Source organism: Phocoena sinus, chromosome 3, assembly GCF_008692025.1.
Source record: "Phocoena sinus isolate mPhoSin1 chromosome 3, mPhoSin1.pri, whole genome shotgun sequence".
NCBI lineage: Eukaryota > Metazoa > Chordata > Mammalia > Artiodactyla > Phocoenidae > Phocoena > Phocoena sinus.
The window spans coordinates 9,291,231-9,307,731 of record NC_045765.1 but is presented as its reverse complement, the minus strand read 5'-3'; the positions used below and the strand labels follow the sequence as shown (position 1 = coordinate 9,307,731).

General features: G+C 46.0%; 1 protein-coding gene across 1 annotated transcript in view; it reads right to left on the bottom strand.

The window, feature by feature from the left end:
* CACNA1A (calcium voltage-gated channel subunit alpha1 A) overlaps positions 1 to 16,501 on the bottom strand; it is a 312,111-nt gene that overhangs the window by 191,301 nt on the left and 104,309 nt on the right. The gene's annotated exons all lie outside the window — the stretch shown is intronic.

Sequence of the window (16,501 nt, the reverse complement as noted above, 5' to 3'; positions counted from 1 at the left end):
CTTACGTGACGGTTCATTCTTGGTGTTGTACACTCCATGAGCCTGAGCAAACGTCTAATGACATGGATCCACCATTATAGTCTGATACAGAGTAGTTTCACTGCCCTGGAAACCTGGCAGATGACTTTGTAAGGAAAATGTGGACATTCTTCCTTCATTTCACCACCAACCTTCACTGGACAAATATTAATTCAGCACCTGTGTGTCAGGTCCTGTTCTGGGCAATTATACTCCAATAAAGATGTTAAATAATTATATTAAAATTTTAAAGCTAAAAAAATACAGTAATCAGATCTGATATCAAAAGCAAGAGCAACAAAAGAAAAAATAGATAAATTGGACTCGGCCAAAATTTAAAATTCTGTGAGCCAAGGGGCATTGTCAGTAAAGTGAAAAAACAAAAGCAAAAAACCAACCAACAGAATGAGAGAAAGTACTTGCAAATCAGATATCTGGTAAGGGTCTGGTAACAGAATATATAAAGAACACTTACAACTCAACAACAAAACAATAACCCAATTAAATAACAGGCAAAGGGCTTGAAGAGACATTTCTCTAAAGAGGATTAGGAAAATGCAAATCAAAACCGCAATGATAGGGCTTCCCTGGTGGCACATTGGTTGAGAGCCCGCCTGCCGATGCAGGGGACGCGGGTTTGTGCCCCGGTCCGGGAAGATCCCACATGCCGCGGAGCAGCTGGGCCCATGAGCCATGGCCACTGAGCCTGTGCGTCCGGAGCCTGTGCTCCGCAATGGGAGAGGCCACAGCAGTGAGAGGCCCGCGTATTGCCAAAAAAAAAAAAAACACAATGAGGGCTTCCCTGGTGGCGCAGTGGTTGAGAGTCCACCTGCTGATGCAGGGGACACGGGTTCGTGCCCCGGTCCAGGAGGATCCCACATGCTGCGGAGCAGCTGGGCCCGTGAGCCATGGCCGCTGAGCCTGTGTGTCCAGAGCCTGTGCTCCGCAATGGGAGAGGCCACAACAGTGAGAGGCCCACGTACGGCAAAAAAAAAACAACCCACAATGAGATGCCACTTCACATCCACTAGGATGACTAGAATGAAAAAAACAGAAAACAATAAGTGTTGGTGAGAATGTGAGAAATTAGAACCACTATACATTGCTGGTGGGAATGTAAAAACAGTGCTGCCACTGAGGAAAATAGTTTGATGGCTCCTCAAAAAGTTAAAACACAGAATTACCATATGATCCAGCAATTCCACTCCTAGCTACATACCCAAAGAATTGGAAAACCGGTACTCAGATACATGTTCACAGCATCAATATTCACAGTAGCCAAAAGGTGGAAAGAGCCCAAATGTCCATCAATGAATGAACAGTTAAACAAAATGTGGTATATCCATAGAATGGAATGTTATTCAGCCATAAAAAATGAAGTACTAACACATGCTACGATGTAGATGAACCTTGAAAACATTATGTTAAGTCAAAGAAGCCGTACACAAAAGACCACATATTGTATGAATTCCATTGATATGAAATGTCCATAATGGAAAAATGCACAATCAGAAAGCAGATTGGTGGTTGTCCAGGGCTGGGGGAGGGGAAAACGGTAAGTAGCTGCTTCATGTTTCGGAACTGGATAAAGGTGATAGCTGAACAACCTTCTGAATGTACTGAATGCTACTGAATTAGTCACTTAAAAATGATTAGTACTGTTCTGTGAACTTCACCTCAATAAAAAATAATATAGTGGTCGGGGCAAGTCTCCGAGAAGCAGATCTTTCAAGATCTGAGGGAGGGAAGGGATGGTCGGCCCATATGGCTATTTCCAGATGTACATTCCCTCTCTCTCTAGGCACAAACTCCTCCCTGCATCCTGGGAACTCTCCTCCGGGTTGACGAGGCTACCAGATAGTCCCACTGGAGGGTCTGCCCTTGGGGAGGGTCTGTCCTGCTCACTTCATATTAGGGACTGATCTGCTGATCAGTTGGTAAACCAGAATATCCCTGTCCCCCTGCCAGATCTGCAGAAGCGCCCTCAGGCCTATAGCCTTAGTAAACAAAGCTGCAAATCCGAAACAATGAACAAAATGGCAGTAAGAACATACATATCAATAATTAACTTAAATGGAAAGGAAACTAGCATAACAAAGCTGGTAATTTCTGAGAAGGAGGTTTAGGTGTGGAGAAATGGATGCTAGAGGGAGAAAGCCATAGGGTATTGGTGACTCTGGAGCAGGAGTTCCCAACTTCTGCACTACTGACATTTGCGGGTGATCATTCTCTGTGTGTGTGTATGTGGGGGGGAGGGCTGTCCTGTATACAGTAGGGTGTTGAGCAGCATCCCTGGCCTCCACCCACTAGATGCCAGTAGCATCCTCCTCTCCAGTTATGACAACCAAAACTTACGACAACCAAAAGTCATCTCCAGATATTGCCAAGTATCCCCTGGGAACACTGAAACCCACTGTTTTGCAGAAAGATCAAATAGCAGGTCTTGAACTTGGCCATGTTAAACTACTGCCCTCCTCCCAGCTTTCTCTCTTACGAACTTAACTAGCCTCGGTCTCCTGTTTGGCCCTAGAGTTACATTTGGCATCTTGGAAGCTCTGTAAAAACCAAGGGATCTGGGGCTTCCCTGGTGGCACAGTGGTTGAGAGTCTGCCTGCCCGTGCATGGGACACGGGTTCGTGTCCTGGTCCGGGGGGATCCCACATGCCGCGGAGCGGCTGAGCCCGTGAGCCATGGCCGCTGAGCCTGCGCATCCGGAGCCTGTCCTCCGCAACGGAAGAGGCCACAACAGTGAGAGGCCCACGTACCGCAAAAAAAACCCAAAAACCAAGGGATCTTACAGGCTGGAAGAGGAGTTGGAGTGTATACCCACTTTCCAGGTGTGAAAACAAAGTCTAAAATAGACAACCTGGGAGTAAGAGTCTAAGTAAGCCGGGAGAACCAGGTCTTCTTTGTCACCAGCTTCAGCCTTTGCCTCCAGCTGAAAGCAGCTGAGCCACGCTCCACGTACACTTTGAAAAGCAAATCCAAGACTCAGGGCAATTTGGGGAGTCAACAGAAACCATCCTGCTGACGATCATCTCTGATTGGCTTCCTGCCTCCGAGCTGACAGTCATTAGAAGCATAGAGAACAAAGCTGGGCTGTGTTGCACAAATACTCCATTCTGTCTCACCCTGCAGCCCAGAAAATAAGAGACAATATTTGTACACAAAGAAGCAATGCCAAGCCCTTCCCTGGCCTCCCCTCGCGGAGCCTTCTGAAGCCATGATTTGAATCCGATGATTTCACTTCCCTTCCCTGCCAGCTAGCTCCCTGTTAGCTTCCTCATGAAGCTGCCGCCTCACTTTTCAGGGCCCCCTGGCCTCCTGCCCCTAAACAGCTGGGATGTGACTTTCTCTGCATCAGATTCGAGCTGAGGTTCCAGGAAGAGTCCCAGAAGGCCAGGAGCAAGCTGCACTTTCAACGGGCGGCATTATCAGGCGTTCAGTTGGCCGCTGTCACCTGGACTTCAGACTCAGAGCTCTTGGGTACGACAAGGAAGCCTTAGTCAGCATGGGGGCCGACAGAAAGTGGCTGCCCACTCCCACCTTATTTCTTTTCCTTATTTTTTTGTCAGACATGGGCACACTGGCTATCAAATGTCATCCCCCTCTCTGCACACACCCACGCACCCCGCCGGTGTCCACAGACACACGCCAAGTGGGTGCCTGCAACACTGACCTTACACCCTTGCTACTCAATGTGCGGTCCACGAACCAACAGCATAGGCAACACCCATAAGAAAAGCAGCAAGTCAGGACCCACGGTGACCTGCTGAGTCAGAGATCTTGAGCAAGGTCTCCAGGGGCCCTGTGCGCACACTGAAGTTTGGGAAGTGCTGCCTTAGATCTATTTCAGGGGGAGGAGGAACCCAGGTAATTGTGGCTTTGAGTCATCCAGAAAGAAGTGGGGGCTCGCCGTTTTCCTCCAAGCCTTCTCCTCTATGTTCTGACCCCAGGAGGAGAATTCAGGAGGCCTGGACCAGTCTTCTGCCTCCACTGAAGGGGGCTGAAAAGAAACCCAAGCTCTTGATGGAACAAGAGAATGTTGGAATTAGACAAATACGCAGCAAAGAAGATTCTGGCTTACTGCACGTGGAAATATCCACAGCCCTCCCATGGCTACCATCTCACTCAGAAGAAAAGTCAAAGTCCTCCCAGCAGCCAGCAAGGTCCTGCCCGACCGGCCCCCATCACCTCCCTGCCCTCACCTCCTCCATTCTCCCCCTCGTTCACTCAGCTGCAGCCCCACTGGCCTCTTCCATCTTTCTCAAACACGTGAGGCACATTCTACCGCCAGGGCCTTTGCACCTGCAATTCTCTCCCCTCGAATGCTCTTCCCCCCACACCCCCAGAGACCCACATGGTTCCCTCCCTCACTTCCTTTAGGTCTTTTCTCAAAGGTCATATCCTCAGTGAGCCTTTTACCCCCTTTCCCTACTTATTTTTTTTCCTTGGCCCTTGTCCCCAAAAGTCTGCTATGTTTTTCTCCTTTATCTGGTTCACTGTTTCTCTCACCTATTAGACTATAAGCTCTGTGCAAGCAGGGATTTTTGTCTGCTTTGTTCTCAGCACCTAAGAGGAGATCTGTCACAGAGTAGGTGCTCAGTAAACACCTGTGGAAGGAAGGAAGGAAAGGTGAGTGGGTCTTGCTTTCCACATCTCTCCCCTCACCTCATGATGTGCCAAGTCTCCGTGGGCATACTAAGGATACAACCGGCTCCTTAAAATAGGCAGTGATGTGGCTGGTGCAAGGACACAAAGGTAGGGTACCGAGTTCTCGGCACAGGAGTTTCTCTCCCCAAGCAGAAGTCCAAGGTGGTCCAGGCAGGGGGAGGTGAGGCTTTCTCAGCCCAACCCTGAATCGTGCCTGATCCTCCCAATTTAGAAAGCCTGGGTTCTAACTCACAGCTGCGGTGAGCAATGCCTCTGCTAGCTGAGCTGAGCCTTCCCGCTCCCTGATTGGTTCAGGGAGAAAGCACCTGTGTCAGTGGTATCCAGAATAATCAGCCAGCCAAAGAGGCCAAGGAAGGGGGGAGGTGGATGAAAGGAAAGAAGCATCCCTGGTGGGAGGAAAAGCTGTCTCCTGAAATGGCTCATGGAAGTCAGGCTAGCAAACAGCCCTGCAGGCAAGTGCAGATACACAAAGCTTCCCCCACAATTAGATTCATCAGGACCCACAGAGGCCCCAGAGAGGGGCTCTGTGTGACACTGGAAACCACCAAGTGATTTCTTTGCAGGGAAGAAAGGCTGCATCTGTGAACAGGAGCTGCTCTTGGGATCCAGAACATCAAGGAAAATCAATTTGTAAAGTTGGCAGGGCTGATGGTTCCAGCCCCTTAGCAAGACCTTGCAGAACGTCCAAATAATTCATCCTTCTCTTTGTGGTACCCCCCCCCATTCCCATCTCATTTCCAGCCTCCTGTGGTTGGTGTGAAAAATCAGATCAGGTTTGTTAACTCATCAAGGTCTTGACACTACCATGGGGGCTGCCTGACGGGTATGTTCTGAGGAAACACATACTTCAATGAGTCAACCCAGCAGTTGAGCTTATGGGGAGAAGCCAAGTAGGTCTTATTTTCATGTTAGTTCCATGCTCGTCACAATTACCAGGAAAAGAGTAGGGGGTACCAGGGCCCTGAATGTACGGGTGTAGGACATATTCCTGGCTCTGCTAAACATGCCAATAACTCGGCAATAAGATCAACTATTATGGGGCCATAACAGGCACAACAACCTAATTACAGCTGCCGTTTACTGAGTGCTTCGTCGGGCAGACACCAAGCTAAGCACTCGTTGTTTCAGTTAATTCCTTGCCACAATTCTACAAGGTAGGTTCTATTGCAAGCCCCATATTCCAGATAAAGAAATTAAGGGTCAGAGAGGATAAACACATTCCTCAAGGTCATACACGCAGTAGGGCTCGCTCCAAGATCCATGTTGGTGGTCCCCACCACAGACCACTCAACAGCTTCCCCTTACTTGTTAGAAGGTAGATGTTTTTGCCTTTATTTAAAAATTGGAGTTGGGGTACGCCTGGGGTGTTAACCATGGATGAGGCCAACTGGATCAGCCCTCGCCTGAGTTCCAACCACGGCCACAATTTAATGCAGTAGTTATCAACCACCGCATGCTGGTTCACACCTTCATAAGCCCATCCTGAATGGGTCATATTAACGAATAGTTCAACTTCGAACAATACAACTAGTCTCCCTCGAGCTCTCAGACATTGGCTTCGAACTCTCCAACACACAGTACTAACCAAAATCAAGCTAGAAAAGAGCTCTCCTCCAGCAGATCAACTTGAGACTGAAGGGTGATGATGAGCTAACAAGGGCAACTCTGGAGCGGCCCGGGATGGTTTCAGCACCACGGCCAGCGGCAAGAGGCGCAAGTTTAATCACACACCCTCCCAGACGTGGCAAGCTGGGGCAGGACAAGTAAACCCAGTGTCAAGTATTAACACGCTCCGAGACCATTGCAGAGGCCTACATTTAACACACAGTAGAGGCATACACATGCAAAAAGATTCATTACGTCAGCAGGAAAATCAAATAGAGAAAATTAAAATCCCAACACTAGATAGATTTGATGTGCTGTTTGTTTTTTTAATATTATCCAAGGATTTTCAACACTTCGGTTCTGAAAAGAGAAGTCTATCCAGGGCAGCTAAATCATGCTTCTGCTCAGAAAATTGGAAGTATCTGCATGAGAAATTATACAGCAAAGTAGTTGGAAGGGTTTGGCGGTCAGACATGGTTTTGGACTTGGGCAAAGGAGTTTCCTTCCCCAAGCCTCAGCTTCCTCATATATATAATGTGAAAAGTAGCACCTACCTCATAGGGCTGCGTGAGAATGGAATGAGTGGATACACACAGTAATACACGCAGAACAGAGCATGGCATATCGTATGTACTCAGTAAATGTGAGTGTTTTGTTATGGTTTACTCTGGTTCCTGTGAGATTGGGAAGCTTTATATGCTTACGAAAGCATAATACAGGGTTCATCTCATCGTAATCATGCAATCAGTGTTCATTATTTTTATTTCAATTGCTGCTACCAGTATTATTAACTTTTCCTATTTCTTTTTTACCCATGTAAGTCTCATTCCCCTCCCATCATTGGAGAGCCTAAACACCTACTCTCATCATGGCTGATGAGGTTGTCTCTCAAATCCGAAGTGTTTCCAGGAACAAAAACACGGTGAATGTGTGTGGTCCACTCTCTGAATATCAGGCTTAAAATGTTGCAAAAAGATCCATCAGATATTTCACACACATGGGATCCTACAATACGTGACCTCTGGTGTCTGGCTTCCTTCACTTAGCATAATATTCTTGTGGTTCATCCACACTGTGGCATGGATCCATACTTCCCTCATTCTTAAGGCTGAATAATATTCCATTGTACGGATATACCACAATTTGTTTAACCATTCACCCACTTTTGGGCTGTTTCGACATTTTGTTTATCTAGAATAGATGACTCCATAGAGACAGAATGCTGATTTGTGTTTGCCCAGGAGCCTGGAGGAGGCAGGAAATGCCTAATGGGTACAGGGTTTCCTTTTGGGGTGATGAAGATATTTTACAACTAGATAGAGGTGGTGGGTGCACAGCACTGTGAGTGTACTAAATGCCACTGAACTGTTCACTTTATTTTTTATTGAAGTATAGTTGATTTGCTGAACTGTTCACTTCAAAATGGGTAATTACAATATGCGAATCTCACCTCAATTTTTTAAAAAAAATCCCTGTTGTTTATCCTTCTCCTTTCCCCCCCTTGATTCTCAGAGTTCGCCTCATATGCTCTTATTCACTGACTTTGGCAGGTAACTTTTTCCTCAGACAGCCCTCAAGATCCCTTTTCAAAAAATAAGTGGTTTTAATTATAATAGGAATATGTGCTTATTGTATTTTTTTAGTTTTTAAAATTTATAATATATCATTTAAAAAGTGAAAAGTCCTTACACTACCCCGCTTCCCAGAGATAATCAATGCTAGTAGTTCGGTGTTTCTCTCTCAGATTCTCCCCTACACACATTCTTTGCACTGGCTGCTCTCTCTTCTACCTTCCCCCTAGTTAGGAGCAGGGCTTACTCTCTCACCTCCTTCAGGTTGTAATAAAACACCTCCTACACTGTTGGTGGGAATGTAAATTGGTGCAGCCACTATGGAAAACAGTATGGAGGTTCCTTAAGAAACTAAAAATAGAGCTACCATATGATCCAGCAATCCCAACTCCTGGGTATATATCCAGAAAAGCTGAAAACTCTAATTCGAAAAGATACATGCACCCCAATGTTCATGGCAGCACTATTTACAATAGCCAAGGCATGGAAGCAACCTAAGTGTCCACCAACAGATGAATAAAGATGTGGTATATACACACAATGGAATACTACACAGCTATAAAAAATAATGAAATATTGCCATTTGCAGCTACATGGATGGACCTAGAGATTATCACACTAAGTGAAATAAGTTAGACATACAAATATTAATATGTTATCACTTATATGTGGAATCTAAAAAACAATACAAATGAAGTTATTTACAAAACAGAAACAGACTCACGTAGAAAACAAACTTATGGTTACCAAAGGGGAATGGTGGGTGAGGGAAGGGATAAATTAGGACTATGGGATTAACAAATACATGCTACTATATATAAAATAGATAAACAACAGAATTTACTGTACAGCACAAGGAACTATATTCAATGTCTTGTAATAACTATAGTGGAAAAGAATCTGAAAAAGGATATGCATATATATCTGAATCACTTTACTGTACACCTGAAACTAACACAATATTGTAAATCAACTATAGTTCAATTAAAAAGAAACATTGTCTGGGCTTCCCTGGTGGCGCAGTGGTTGAGAATCCGCCTGCCGATGCAGGGGATGTGGGTTCGTGCCCCGGTCCGGGAAGATCCCACGTGCCGCGGAGCGGCTGGGCCCGTGAGCCATGGCCGCTGGGCCTGCGCGCCCCGAGCCTGTGCTCCTCAACGGGAGAGGCCACAACAGTGAGAGGCCCGCGTACCGCAAAAAAGAAACAAAATAAAACAAAACAAAAAACACTGTCTTCCCACTGAGGCCTTCCTGGCTACCAGATCTAAAATTCCAACCCTGTCAACATCTCCATCTCTCTGCCCTGTTTGTTTTTTGCTTGTTTGTTAGTTTTTAGCAACTTTTCACATTAAACAAATTAGGTCATTTATTTATCTTATTTATGTTGGTCTCCCTCACTGGAATGTCCACCCTAATTGGAGGAGGTGGGGGGCTAAGGACTTGTTTGACTTGTTCTTGATCGTATGCCCAGCAACTAGGACAGTACTAACACATAACAGGTGCTCAATAAATACTATCAAATGCATGAAAACAAGCATTCCAAATCGTGTTTTCCCTTTACAAAATTGGGATCGTGATACATAATGTTCTGTGATTTGCTGTGCCCCTCACCACAATGGACACATTTTCCATATCAGTATATTGGACTTCCCTCTTTTAAAAGGCTGTGCGGTATTATCGTGAATGGATGCATCATCATGTATTTACTGTTCTCCTAAATGCTTCCAGTTTGTCTCTATTACAAGCAAAGCTGTGCTGAATAATCTGACCATACATCCTTGTGTATCTGTGAGGACTTTTTCTGTGGGATAAATTCCAAGACATGGAATTGCTGGGTTAGAGGGGGTGCAGGGTGCACGCTTGACATTCTCACAGATACTGCCAAATCAACCCAGAGATTCACAGAGCTATATTTTACAGTGTTTTAGAAAGTGAAGTGAGTATGTGTGTTCATACTGAAATTAAATCCCTGATTTAAATGTAAAAATTGCTCTGTAACAAAAAGTTTAAATGTGGAAGAACTAACATGACTCATGGAAAACACACATACATACACACACATGCATGCACACACACACAGCAAAATGAAGTTCCCTTAATGAAAAAGAGAAAGGAAAGAAGTACCAAAACAAGTTTTGAGCAGGAGGTATTGGTTAATTTTAAACTCTTGGGGTCTGAGGCTCCAAATAAGGACTGAATACTTCTCTTTGTTTCTCTCTCTCTCTTTTTTCAGGACAGTAAAGTTCCCTGGACACATCTGAGTGATGTGAGATCTCTGTCTCCTGGTCCAATTTACAACCATGTTCCCTGGCATATTCACTCTACTAAGGGGAAGTCATTCTCCTGTCTCGTTGTACTGTCACCCCTGTGCAGTGGTCAGCAAAATTCTCCATTTCCTCAGCATCTTCTCAATATATTTCATCTACCCCTTGGCTTAAATTCAAACTTGAAAATTCCCTGAAGACCACCAACTCCTAGGCCAAGGGGGCCACTGGCAGCTTCAGATTAGTTTCCCCAAACAGTAGGAAAATCCAGCCCAGGGAGACATCTGCCATGATAGCCCTAAGTAAACAGTGAAGCCAAGGAGAAGAGCCCCAAGAAAGCAAGAGAGACAAAGAAGGACCCTCCCAATCCAGGTGAGGTGAAAACGGTATGTAAGAACCCAGATGAGGTGAGTAAGGCTCCCTCAAACCCAGGTGCAGCCAAGGAGAAGGTCCCCAAGAAAGGCAGGAAGGCCAAGAAATTCCCTCTCCCAAACCACACAAGGCCACACAGGTCTCTCCCAGTGCCACTGGGCTCAGCAGGAAGTCCAAGGTCCAAGCCTCAGCAGCCGAGATGCTGAGGTCCACAGGAAAACAAAAGCTGGGAGTAAGACTTTGGTAGAGCCTGTAACTATGATCTTCAACTTCCATGCGGCGAGACCACTGTCCATGCTGGCCCCTCCCTTACCTGATCATTGGAGGACATCCTTACCTCCTCATCCAATGACCAATGTCAACTCCAAGCCACACACACCCAGAAGTGACACCAGCTACCTCCAGAATGCCCCTTCCCATCATCTTTCTCTTTAAGTACCACTCTTCTCCTCCCAGCTAACTTTTTAAATGCAAACGAACATCCATCCTCTGAAGCCCCGCAACCTGCTGACCCCACCATTTCTCAGCACTCTCTCCTGCCTTCATCTCCTTCCTTGTCAACCTTATGTAGGTTGGTTATATATCACTCCCTTGCCTCTCTTTCCATCCTGGAAAAAGCCTATCCTTGGATGAACCGAACCAGTTACTTTCCCAGGGTCTGTACAGAGTAACATTCCTGAACGAGATCAACGATCTGGGAGGATGACATTGAATTCATGATCCTAAACCTCAAATGGTCATTCAAGAATTAGAGTATCCGGGCTTCCTAGGTGGCGCAGTGGTTGAGAGTCCGCCTGCCGATGCAGGGGACACAGGTTCGTGCCCCAGTCCGGGAGGATCCCACATGCCGCGGAGCGCCTGGGCCCGTGAGCCATGGCCGCTGAGCCTGTGCGTCCGGAGCCTGTGCTCCGTAACGGGAGAGGCCACAACAGTGAGAGGCCCGCGTACCACAAAAAAAAAAAAAAAAAAAAAAGAATTAGAGCATCCTAGGTGGAAAAGATACCAGCACCTATTGGTACACTGCTGGGAATAACCCAATTTAGAGAAATAAATATCCTCGCATCATTAGAAGCCCCACCCTTGACTTCAAATCTCCCTCCAGCCACCAAACCATTTCATTACTCCCCTTCATAAAGAAGGAGTTGACTACACATGTTGCCTCCACTTCGTCACCTCAAATTCTTCTTCTCCTCTCTCCAGGCTGGCTTCTGGCCCCATCACGTAATCAAAACTCTTATAGTGAGGATTGCCAAAGACCTCCAGGCTGCCAAATCCCAGGACCACTTTTCTGTGCTCAGATTAATTGGTCATGCCCTCGTTCTGTGTTTTCCTACTATCCTTCTTGTCACTATTTCTCTGTTTCCCCTTCTCACTCCTTTTCTACTAAATCTCTAAATGTTTGTCTGCCTTGGGGCTCAATCCCAGGCAGTCTTCCATTCTCTGCATCTACTTTCTAGGGAGTCTCATGCATTTTGATGTGTTTTGTCATCTCTTGCTGCTCTTGCCTCCCAAATATCTACTCACTGCTCTGCCCTGTGTCTTGGGAAAAGCAGGACTGACTCTGGTAAATGGCATTACCCAGCCTTCCTCATCTCCTGCCTTCTGGGCGGGTTTGGCCAATGAGAAGCACCAGCAAGATGACTGAAGGGAAAGAAGGGGAGTTGGGATATTTCTTCATCCCATTTCCTCCCTGCTCCAGAGTGAGGTTCTGGCTATGGATGTGCCCTTTTGCACCTTCTCAGAGACATCTCAAACTTCATAGGCACATCTGTATTCATTTCCTATAGCTGCTGTAATGAATTACCACAAACTGGGTGGCTTAAAGCCCACCCATAAAAACCCATAAAATAAATTTATCCCCTAACAGTTATACAGGCCAGGAACCCACAATTAAGGTATCAGCAAGACCAAGCTCCCTCCAGAGGGTTCTAGGGGAGGATCCTTTCTTGCTTCTTCCAGCTTCTGGTGGCTCTAGGTGTTTCTTGGCTTGTGGCAACATCACCCCAATCTCTACCCCCATATTCACATGACCTTCTCCTGGGTCTTCTATCCTCCTCATCTCTTCTACAAACACTTGTCATAGAATTTGCTCATCGTTACATCCTCAGCACCCGTCCCAGTGCTGAGCTCATAGCAGGATCTCAATATACGTTTGTCAAGTGAGCGAATGAATCCCTACCTATTTCATTTCTCTCTATATCTCAACAGCAGTCCTTTCTAAATCTTCCTACTCTCCCAGCTGTTGCATTGGCAACCCGAGTTAAACAGATTTTCTGGAAAGCCCCAAGTCCCGGATGAAACCTCCTTCATTTGCTCCCCCACACACTTCTTCAAATATTTGGGTCTGCCCAGCCTTTTCCTCTGCTGGCCCTGCCATCCGTGAAGATTCTCCTTGAGGCTTTATCATTAAAAAATAAACCAATATATTCTCTGCCTCCAAAAGAAGCTTTTACTTTTGCAAACTCTATTGATTTAATCCTAGAGGCTGCTGGCAGCAGTCCCAGGAGCTTCATCAATGTGACAACACCCGGCGCAGCCGGAACAGCAAGGAGGCTCAGCCAAGATCTTCTGCTTGGGTCTTCACTGATCCTGACTGAATCTCTCACAATGATGAAGAAGGATTTACAGTAGGGGACAGGATATTTGCAATTGCTCCAGGATCCTGCTTAGGTGAGCAAAAGGAAATGTCTTCAAGCTTGAGGCACTTCAGAGTTCTTTGTTAATTTGCTACTGTAGCTGATTCCCAGGGGGTGCTAGGCAAGCAAGAAACCAAAGATAATGGAGGAACACTGCAGGTTCTAGAACTTGAGTATAAACTCCCTGGTGGGGTGAGCAGGAGTAGAACAGACAAAGGGGAGGTGGAGAAAAGGAAGCTGAAGATGGCAAGAGTTAAAACGGGGGTTCATTCATCCCTCAGCAGATACTAAGTGATCAGGGAAGGAGAGGAAAAAAAAGTCATAGGAAGAAGGAGGTTGAGGGTGTCTGAATCAATGCCCAGGGGTTTAGAAACCATTCATCTCGCCAAAGGAAAACAATTCTTTCTCTATTTTTATTCAAGATTGAAAAACAAGGAAAGGAAATAGAGTCTCCATAGGAAGAAAGGAAAAGGGAAATAATCTTTGTTAGCTGGAAATTTAAATAAGTATACATACCCCTCATCAGAAAATTGTGCTTAGATATTAGTCCCAGTGCACAGATGATGAATATACGTTCTGAATATTCTACATCCTGCTGCAGTAACAAAAAACCTCCAATCCTTAGTGACTGAAAGCATCACAGGTCTATTTTCTTGCTCATGCTGTATGTCCAATGCAGATGAGGACTCTGTTCTATGCCATCCTCTCTCCAGCATCTAGTCTGAGGGAGGCTCGCTCTCTGTGCATGTGTGATGGTGGAGGCAAGAAAAAGGGAACATGGTGAATCATACACTGACACTTAAAGCTTCTACCCAGAAGTGACACCCGTCACTTCCCCTCACATTCCACTGGCTAAAGCAAGTTACATGACCATGTCTATCTTCCAGGGCGCAGGGAAGAGACACTTTACTCTATAACCAGAGAAGAACCAGAAACATTAGTTGAGCAAGGTGAAGGATTTCCACTTAGGAGGATTAAATGACTTGCCCAAAGTCAAAGCAGCTTCAAAGGTGGCAGAAGTGGGATCAGAATTCAGAACCATATGGGCCATGTTCTTTAAGCTCTACCACCCTGCACATGACAAGACTTGAGAATAAAGTCTAGATAACTGTGAGGATAAATATCAATACAGGCAGGGGGGAGAAGGGACAAGGGAAAATAATGTATTGAGTGAGGGAGAGATGGAAGGAGACAGAAAGTTAACACCCGAGCATAAGTAAAGAGGTCTCATCTTTAGAAACCAAAACACATCACAAACATCAAGAAAGGGATGAAGAGTCTCACACTTAGAGAGAGAGGTCAACAGCAACAGAGAATGGAGTAGGGATTTGTATGAAGCCACATAAGGAAGTGGGGGCACAACCATGAAGAGAAGGAGTATGCTTCTTGCTCTTGCCCTGAAAGCCGCCATCTTGGTTGAAGCTCTAAACACTAGTTTATGTAACAGCCTCAGGAAGCCAAGGCCAGGGCTTGCCAGAACTCCCATCAGCTGCATTGTCCTTCCCTGGACATTTTCCTGCACAGTTCTGGGAAATCTGGACCGGAGTTGGATGGTGTTCCAGAACGGATGGTGCTGGCTTGGCCCTTCTGAGTACTCCTCCCCCACCCATACCCAAGCCAGTCAGGAAGTGTCAAAGATCTGGCTCTACTGTACACCCAGCCAGCAAGTGGCAATTCTAAATAGATGGGTAGGCCAGTTTAGCATTAGAGCAAGGCTTCTGGAAAGCACTCACCATCACTGCCAACACATCATAGCCATTTCAGCTGTGAGCACCTAGTATGTGCTACCTATGTGCTTTCTGCACATGAATTCATTGAGCCCTCACCACCTATCTATCCAAAAATCTTACAGACCAACCTTCAAATTACAGCCAGAACTGGTGGTTGCCAGGAACTGGGGGGTAGCAGGGGAGAGAGAATGGGAAGTGACTAGTAAAGGATATAAGATTTCTTTTTGGGGTGATCAAGTGTTGTGAAACTAAAAGAGGTGTTGAATGTACTAATGGCGATTGAATTGTACACCTCAAAATAGTAAATGTTATATATATTTTACCACAAAAGAAATTTTTTTAAATCGTTGCCAGAATCCAACCACTCATTATCTCCACAGCTAACAGCCTAGTCCCGCCCCCACTTGCCTAAACCAGCACTGTCACTTCCTCCCTAATCCCAAGTTTCTGCCCTTCCCCCCACCAAGGTCTGCTCCCCGCACAGTGGCCAGAGGAGCCTGGGAACATCTGAGTCAGGTCGTGTCCCTCCTTTGCTCAGAACTCTCTATGGCTCCTACCTTACTCACAGCAGAAGCCAAAGTCCTCCCTATAGTCCACAAGGCCCTGCACCACCTGCCCTGTCATCTCCCTGCCCTTACCTCCTCCCACTCTCCCCTTTGCTCACTCCCTTCAGCTACACCAGCCTCCTTGCTATTCCTCCAACATGTCAAGCATGACCTTACCTCAGGGCCTTTGCACCTGCTGTTCCCTCTTCCCCCAGACAGCTTTGTGGCTTCCTCCTCACTTCTTCTGAGTCTTGAATCAAATGCTACCTCCTCAGTGAGGCCTTATCTAATATAGAAACTGGTCTCCCCACCCCTTGTTCTCCTCCATTGCCCTTATAATCTTCTAGAGTACAAGGCAATTTACTTACTATTTTGTTTGTTGCTTATCCTATGTCTCTCCCACCGAGGATGTAAGCCCATGTGGGCAAGGACTTTTGCCTGCTTCTTGTTTCTAGAACAATGCCTTGCCCACTGTATATATTTGATCAGTATTCACAAAATGAATATACAGCCCTATGAGGTGGAGACTATTTTCCATCCAATTTACAGAGCAGTAAAACTGAGACTCATTACCAAACTCAGTGTGAGTTCACAGCTCAGGTTCTCAACCACAATGATTGACTTTTATTGTTAAACATGCAGCAAGGATCAATTGAGCACCTACTATATGCCAGGTGGTGTCCTAAGTGCTGGGGATACGACAGAGGACAAAATAGACAAAGCTCACCTCTCATGGAGGTGACATAGAACCTAGCTTAGTGCTTTCCTGCCCTAACTCTCACCTGCCTTCACGTTTGGCTCCAACAGCGGCCCCTGGACCACATGGTTAGAGATGCCCTAAGAAATAGACTGTCTGTGTGATCTACCAGCTCTCCACAGTGCTTCTGTGTCGGCTTTTATGATAATTTGTCATTGTATGACATCACATGATATTTTATGACACTGTATGACAGTGATTCATCAACCCCGCCATCTTTATGATCAACCGCGAACTCCCTAAGCTCAGAGACATCATGACAACTTTCTTTTCATCCCATGTTTGCTGATTTATGGATGAATGGAGCACGGAGAGCTGCCTCCTTCAAG